This window comes from Globicephala melas, chromosome 1, assembly GCF_963455315.2.
Source record: "Globicephala melas chromosome 1, mGloMel1.2, whole genome shotgun sequence".
In the NCBI taxonomy this organism is placed as follows: Eukaryota; Metazoa; Chordata; class Mammalia; order Artiodactyla; family Delphinidae; genus Globicephala; species Globicephala melas.
The window spans coordinates 73,564,408-73,573,406 of NC_083314.1; positions in this window are offsets into that span (position 1 = coordinate 73,564,408).

Consider the following 8,999-nt stretch of genomic DNA (forward strand, 5'->3'; position numbering starts at 1 on the left):
TCTATTTTACAGCAATGTGAATATACTTAATACTACTGAACTGCACACATAAAAATGGTTAAGATAGTAAATTTTATGATTAACAAAGCTGAAATTTTTGATAGGCATTCATTTCCCACTGAAAACTTTCTCCAAAGCAAGGTCAGTGTGGAGGGATTAGTCAAGAGACTCAAGAAAGTTTCAGAAGCAAACTTCTCAAAATCATTTGCCAGTAATTAGATATCTATATTTGATGTTGAAAGATCTGATATTTGCAAATAAGAATGTAGGCTATATGTAATGTTTTCTTCTCTAGTTTACCCCATCCTCTTACATATGGCAACCTTGCCTCTAGCGTAGCCCTGGTTTCCCCCTCCAGCTTCTCTGATGTGGGCAGTAGCTTTTTTTTTTTAACATATTTATTGGAGTATAATTGCTTTACCATTGGGTGCTAGTTTCTGTGTATAAAAAAGTGAATCAGCTGTATGTGTACATATATCCCCACCCTCTTGCATCTCCCCCCCTCAACCCTCCCTATCCCACCCTTCTAGGTGATCACAGACCACTGAGCTGATCTCCCTGTGCTATGCAGCTGCTTCCCACTAGCTATCTATTTTACATTTGGTAGTATATATATGTCAGTGCTACTCTTTCACTGCATCCCAGCTTACCCTTCCCCCTCCCCATGTCAAGTCCATTCTCTACATCTGCATCTTTATTCCTGTCCTGCCCCTAGGTTCATCAGAACCATTTTTTTTTAGATTCCATATATATGTGTTAGCATACAGTATTTGTTTTTCTCTTTCTGACTTACTTCACTCTGTATGATAGTGGGCAGTAGCTATTAACCACTACCCCCCACATCTGAGTCTTAGGAGTTTTATCTACTATTCAATTAATTATGTGATCCACCTATAATCTCAGTAGACTACATCAGCATAGCTATTTCAATCTCTTTTATCCATTTATATTAAGCACTAAAATATGACTTCTCATCCCCAGGGTCTTTTCTATCCTTTTTAAAAGCTAAAAAGTTTTACTTCCATCTGCATCCTACACAAAACTATACAAAACTCCTGTTGTTTATGTCACAACTTTATACAATAGCTATAAAGTTCTATGCAGTTTGAACATAAAACTACCAAACTTTCCTGCCACTCACCGTGCCTAAAGATATTTTTCTTCTTGAATGTTATGGAAAAATACATTTACTTACAAGATAAAAGGAGATTGCTTAAATGCTGAGAGCACAAAGATTCAAGGCTGTAATCTAAAAACTCCAAGTAAAACTCGATATTCCTGAAAGATGCACTAACAATTATTCTATCCTTATGTGTATTTCCCTGAAACCTCTAGAGTAATATACACTGAACGTTGAGAAGGCTGTTCTTACCCTAGAAAAGAGGCAAATAATTATTTCATGTTTTATTCTAATATTTAGAGAATTGTAAGTTTGTGTTAATATGGTACTTTTATAAAATTTACAATTATTATTAAATTACTTAAGTAATTAGTAAAATGTAATAAATGAATCTGTTAAGAAAAAAATAATACAACAGCAGTGATATTATGGCTTATATAGCATAAAATTATAATTAGATAAATAATAAGTAAGCACCACTTACTCTGTCATAATAATCCTGTTTCATATGAACCTAGAACTCAGTTTGTGAAGCCCAGACAATGAACTAACTGGGAGCCAGGATTCTTCTTTCTTTCAGCAAAAATAACTGCATTTAAATATTAATTCTTGAGGAGACGTTCAAGATGGCAGAGGAGTAAGACATGGAGATCACCTTCCTCCCCACAAATACATCTACATGTGGAACAACTGCTGAACACCGGCAGAAAACCTAAGACTTCCCAATAGGCAAGAAACTCCCCACGTACATGGGTAGGGTAAAAGAAAAAAGAAAAAACAGAGACAAAAGAATAGGGACGGGACCTGCACCAGTGGGAGGGAGCTATGAATGAGGAAAGGTTTCCACACACTAGGAGCCCCTTCGCGGGTGGAGACTGCGGGCGGCGGAGTAGGGGAGCCTCGGAGCCGCAGAGGGCAAAGAGGAGAGGATAAAGCAGAGAGATTCCCGCATGGAGGATCGGTGCCGACTGGCACTCACCAGCTTGAGAGGTTTGTCTGCTCACCCGCCGGGGCGGGCGGGGCTGGGAGCTGAGGCTCGGGCTTCGGTCAGAGCGCAGGGAGAGGACTAGGGTTGGCGGCGTGAACACAGCCTGAAGGGGGCTAGTGAGCCACAGCTAGCCGGGAGAGAGTACTGGAAAAACTCTGGACCTGCCCAAGAGACAAGAGACCATTGTTTCCGGGTGAGTGAGGAGAGGGGATTCAGAGCACCGCCTAACTGAGCTCCAGAGACAGGAGCAAGCCATGGCTAACAGCGCGGACCCGAGAGACGGGCATGAAATGCTAACGCTGCTGCTGCAGCCACCAAGAAGCCTGTGTGCAAGCACAGGTCACTATTCACACCTCCCCTCCCGGGAGACTGTGCAGCCCACCACTGCCAGGGTCCCATGATACAGGGACAACTTCCCCTGGAGAACACACGGCCCCTCCGTCCCCCAGTCCTGAGTGAGCCAGAGACCCCTAATCAGCTGCTACTTTAACCCCGGCCTGTCTGAGTGAAGAACAGATGCCCTTCAGGCGACCTACACACAGAGGTGGAGCCAAATCCACAGCTGAACCCCAGGAGCTGTGCAAACAAAGAAGAGAAAGGGAAATTCCTCCCAGCAGCCTCAGGAGCAGTGGATTAAATCTCCACAATCAACTTGATGTACCCGGCATCTCTGGAATACCTGAATAGATAACGAATCATCCCAAAATTGAGGTGGTGGACTTTGGGAGCAACTGTAGACTTGGGGTTTGCTTTCTGCATCTAATTTGTTTCTGGTTTTATGTTTATCATAGATAAGTATTTAGAATATATTATCATTGGTAGATTTGTTTATTGATTTGGTTGCTCTCTTCCTTTTTTTTTTAATATATATAGAATTTTTTCCCTTTTTCTCTTTTTGTGAGTGTGTATGTTTATGCCTCTTTGTGCAATTTTGTTTGTATAGCTTTGCTTTTACCATTTGTCCTAGAGTTCTGTCTGTCCGTTTTTTGTTTTTTAGTATAGTTTTTAGTGTTTGTTATCATTGGGGGATTAGACTTTTGGTTTTCTTGCTCTCTTCTTTCTTTCCTTTTCTTTATTACTTTAAAAAATTTTTTATTTTTAATAATTTTCTTTTATATTTCATTTTAATGACTCTTTTATTTTATTTTATTTGATTCTTTCTTTCTTTTTCTCCCTTTTCTTCTAAGCCATGTGGCTGACAGTGTCTGGGGCTCCAGCCAGGTGTCAGGCCTGTGCCTTTGAGGTGGGAGAGCCGAGTTCAGGACACTGGTCCAACAGAAACCTCCCAGCTCCACGTAATATCAACTGAAAAGCTCTCCTAGAGATCTCCATCTCAACAATAAGATGCAGCTCTACTCAACGACCAGCAAGCTCAAGTGCTGGACACCCCATGCCAAACAACTAGCAAGACAGGAACACAACCCCACTCATTAGCAGAGAGGCTGCCTAAAATCATAATAAGTCCACAGACACCCCAAAACACACCACCAGACGTGGACCTGCCCACCAGAAAGACAAGATCCAGCCTCATCCACCACAACACAGGCACTAGTTCCCTCCACCAGGAAGCCTACACAACTCACTGAACCAACCTTAGCCACTGGAGACAGACACCAAAAACAATGGTGACTACAAACATGCAGCCAGCAAAAAGAAGACCCCAAACACAATAAGTTAAGCAAAATGAAAAGACAGACAAACACACAGCAGATGAAGGAGTAAGGCAAAAACCCACCAGAACAAACAAATGAAGAGGAAATAGGCAGTCTACCTGAAAACGAATTCAGAGTAATGGTAGTAAAGATGATCCAAAATCTTGGAAGTAGAATGGAGAAAATAAAAGAAACTTTTAATAAGGACCTAGAAGAAGTAAAGAGCAAACAAACAATGATGATCAACCCAATAAATGAAATTAAATATTCTCTAGGAGGAATTAATAGCAGAAAAACTGAGGAAGAAAATGGATAAGTGACCTGGAAGATAAAATAGTGGAAATAACTACTGCAGAGCAGCATAAAGAAAAAAGAATGAAAAGAACTGAGGACAGTCTCAGAGACCTCTGGGACAACATTAAATGCATTAATATTCGAATTATAGGGGTTCCAGAAGAAGAAGAGAAAAAGAAAGGGACTGAGAAAATATTTGAAGAGATTATAGTTGAAAACTTCCCTAATATGGGAAAGGAAATAGTTAATCAAGTCCAGGAAGCACAGAGAGTCCCATACAGGATAAATCCAAGGAGAAATACGCCAAGACACATATTAATCAAACTGTCAAAAATTAAATACAAAGAAAACATATTAAAAGCAGCAAGGGAAAAACAACAAATAACACACAAGGGAATCCCCATAAGGTTAACAGCTGATCTTTCAGCAGAAACTCTGCAAGCCAGAAGGGAGTGGCAGGACATATTGAAAGTGTTGAAGGAGAAAAACCTGCAACCAAGATTACTCTACCCAGCAAGGATTTCATTCAGATTTGATGGAGAAATTAAAACCTTTACAGACAAGCAAAAGCTGAGAGAGATCAGCACCACCAAACCAGCTTTACAAAAATGCTAAAAGAACTTCCCTAGGCAAGAAACACAAGAGAAGGAAAAGACCTACAATAACGAATTCAAAACAATTAAGAAAATGGGAATAGGAACATACATATCAATAATTACCTTAAATGTAAATGGACTAAATGCTCCCACCAAAAGACACAGATTGGCTGAATGGATACAAAAACAAGACCCGTATATATGCTGTCTACAAGAGACCCACTTCAGACCTAGAGACACATACAGACTGAAAGTAAGGGATGGAAAAAGATATTCCATGCAAATGGAAACCAAAAGAAAGCTGAAGTAGCAATTCTCATATCAGAGAAAATAGACTTTAAAATAAAGACTATTAGAAGAGACAAAGAAGGACACTACATAATGATCAAGGGATCAATCCAAGAAGAAGATATAACAATTGTAAATATTTATGAACCCAACATAGGAGCACCTCAATACATAAGGCCAATACTAACAGCCATAAAAGGGGAAATCAACAGTAACACATTCATAATAGGGGACTTTAACACCCCACTTTCACCAATGGACAGATCATCCAAAATGAAAATAAATAAGGAAACACAAGCTTTAAATGATACATTAAATAAGCTGGACTTAACTGATATTTATAGGACATTCCACCCAAAAACAACAGAATACACATTTTTCTCGAGTGCTCATGGAACATTCTCCAGGATAGATCTTGCGTCACAAATCAAGCCTTGGTAAATTTAAGAAAATTGAAACTGTATCAAGTATCTTTTCTGTCCACAATGCTATGAGACTAGATATCAATTACAGGAAAAGTTCTGTAAAAAATACAAACACATGGAGGCTAAACAATACACTACTTAATAATGAAGTGATCACTGAAGAAATCAAAGAAGAAATTAAAAACTACCTACAAACAAATGACAATGGAGACACAACGACCCAAATCCTATGGGATGCACCAAAAGCAGTTCTAAGAGGGAAGTTTATAGCAATACAATCCTACCTTAAAAACAGGAAACATCTCGAATAAACAACCTAACCTTGCACCTAAAGCAATTGGAGAAAGAAGAACAAAAAAACCCCAAAGTTAGCAGAAGGAAAGAAATCATAAAAATCAGATCGGAAATAAATGAAAAAGAAATTAAGGAAACGATAGCAAAGATCAATAAAACTAAAAGCTGGTTCTTTGAAAGGATAAACAAAATTGATAAACCATTAGCCAGACTCATCAAGAAAAAAAGGGAGAAGACCCAAATCAATAGAATTAGAAATGAAAAAGGAGAAGTAACAACTGACACTGCAGAAATACAAAAGATCCTGAGAGATTACTACAAGCAACTATATGCCAATAAAATGGACAACCTGGAAGAAATGGACAAATTCTTAGAGATACACAACCTGCCAAGACTGAATCAGGAAGAAATAGAAAATATGAACAGACCAATCACAAGCACTGAAATTGAGACTGTTATTAAAAATCTTCCAACAAACAAAAGCCCAGGACCAGATGGCTTCACAGGCGAATTCTATCAAACATTTAGAGAAGAGCTAACACCTATCCTTCTCAAACTCCTACAAAAAATAGCAGGGGGAGGAACACTCCCAAACTCATTCTACGAGACCACCATCACCCTGATACCAAAACCAGACAAGGATGTCACAAAGAAAGAAAACTACAGACCAATATCACTGATAAACATAGATGCAAAAATCCTCAACAAAATACTAACAAGCAGAATCCAACAGCATATTAAGAGGATCATACACCATGATCAGGTGGCGTTTATTCCAGGAATGCAAGGATTCTTCAATATACACAAATCACTCAACGTGATACACCATATTAACAAATTGAAGGAGAAAAACCATATGATCATCTCAATAGATGCAGAGAAAGCCTTAGACAAAATTCAACACCAATTTATGATAAAAACCCTGCAGAAAGTAGGCATAGAGAGAACTTTCCTCGACACAATAAAGGCCAACATCGTCCTCAATGGTGAAAAACTGAAAGCATTTCCACTAAGATCAGGAACAAGACAAGGATGCCCATTTTCACCACTCTTATTCAACATAGTTTTGGAAGTTTTAGCCACAGCAATCAGAGACGAAAAGGAAATAAAAGGAATCCAAATTGGAAAAGAAGAAGTAAAGCTGTCACTGTTTGTAGATGACATGATACTATACATAGAGAATCCTAAAGATGCTACCAGAAAACTACTAGAGCTAATCAATGAATTTGGTAAAGTAGCAGGATACAAAATTAATGCACAGAAATCTCTTGCATTCCTATACACTAATGATGAAATATCTGAAAGTGAATTCAAGAAAACACTCCCTTTTACCATTGCAACAAAAAGAATAAAATATCTAGGAATAAACCTACCTAAGGAGACAAAAGACCTGTATGCAAATAATTATAAGACACTGATGAAAGAAATTAAAGATGATACAAATAGATGGAGAGATATACCATATTCTTGGATTGGAAGAATCAACATTGTGAAAATAACTCTACTACCCAAAGCAATCTACAGACTTAATGCAATCCCTATCAAACTACCACTGGCATTTTTCACAGAACTAGAGGAAAAAACTTCACAATTTGTATGGAAACACAAAAGACCCCGAATAGCCAAAGCAATCTTGAGAACAAAAAACAGAGCTGGAGGAATCAGGCTCCCTGACTTCAGACTATACTGCAAAGCCACAGTAATCAAGACAGTATGGTACTGGCACAAAGACAGAAATATAGATCAATGGAACAGGATAGAAAGCCCAGAGATAAACCCACGCACATATGGTCACCTTATCTTTGATAAAGGAGGCAGGAATGTACAGTGGAGAAAGGAAAGTCTCTTCAATAAGTGGTGCTGGGAAAACTGGACAGGTGCATGTAAAAGTATGAGATTAGATCACTCCCTAACACCATACACAAAAATAAGCTCAAAATGGATTAAAGATCTAAGTGTAAGGCCATAAACTATCAAACTCTTAGAGGAAAACATAGGCAGAACACTCTATGACATAAATCACAGCAAGATCCTTTCTGACCCACCTCCTAGAGAAATGGAAATAAAAACAAAAATAAACAAGTGGAACCTAATGAAACTTCAAAGCTTTTGCACAGCAAAGGAAACCATAAACAAGAGAAAAAGACAACCCTCAGAATGGGAGAAAATATTTGCAAATGAAACAACTGACAAAGGATTAATCTCCAAAATTTATAAGCAGTTCATGCAGCTCAATAACAAAAAAACAAACAACCCAATCCAAAACTGGGCAGAAGACCTAAATAGACATTTCTCCAAAGAAGATATACAGACTGCCAACAAGCACATGAAGGAATGCTCAACATCATTGATCATTAGAGAAATGCAAATCAAAACTACAATGAGATATCATCTCACACCAGTCAGAATGGCCATCATCAAAAAATCTAGAAACAATAAATGCTGGAGAGGGTGTGGAGAAAAGGGGACCCTCTTGCACTGTTGGTGGGAATGTAAATTGATACAGCCACTGTGGAGAACAGTATGGAGGTTCCTTAAAAAACTACAAATAGAGCTACCATATGACCCAGCAATCCCACTACTGAGCATATACCCTGAGATAACCATAATTCAAAAAGAGTCATGTACCAAAATGTTCATTGCTGCTCTATTTACAATAGCCCGGAGATGGCAACAACCTAAGTGTACAATCATTGGATGAATGGATGAAGAAGATGTGGCACATATATACAATGGAATATTACTCAGCCATAAAAAGAAACGAAATTGAGCTCTTTGTAATGAGATGGATAGACCTAGAGTCTGTCATACAGAGTAAAGTAAGTCAGAAAGAGAAAGACAAATACCATATGCTAACACATATATATGGAATTTAAGAAAAAAAAATGTCATGAAGAACCTAGGGGTAAGACAGGAATAAAGACACAGACCTACTAGAGAATGGACTTGAGCATATGGGGAGGGGGAAGGGTAAGCTGTGACAAAGCGAGAGAGTGGCATGGACATATATACACTACCAAACCTAAGGTAGATAGCTAGTGGGAAGCAGCCGCATAGCACAAGGAGATCAGCTCGGTGCTTTGTGACCGCCTGGAGGGGTGGGATAGGGAGGGTGGGAAGGAGGGAAATGCAAGAGGGAAGAGATATGGGAACATATGTATATGTATAACTGATTCTCTTTGTTATAAAGCAGAAACTAACACACCATTGTAAAACAATTATACTCCAATAAAGATGTAAAAAAAAAAAAAACGAACGGCAGAATTTCAAATACCAAATTTTAGATATTTAGGCAATAAACACTTCTGTATGTCACAGGATTTTTTTAAAGCTACGTATTAG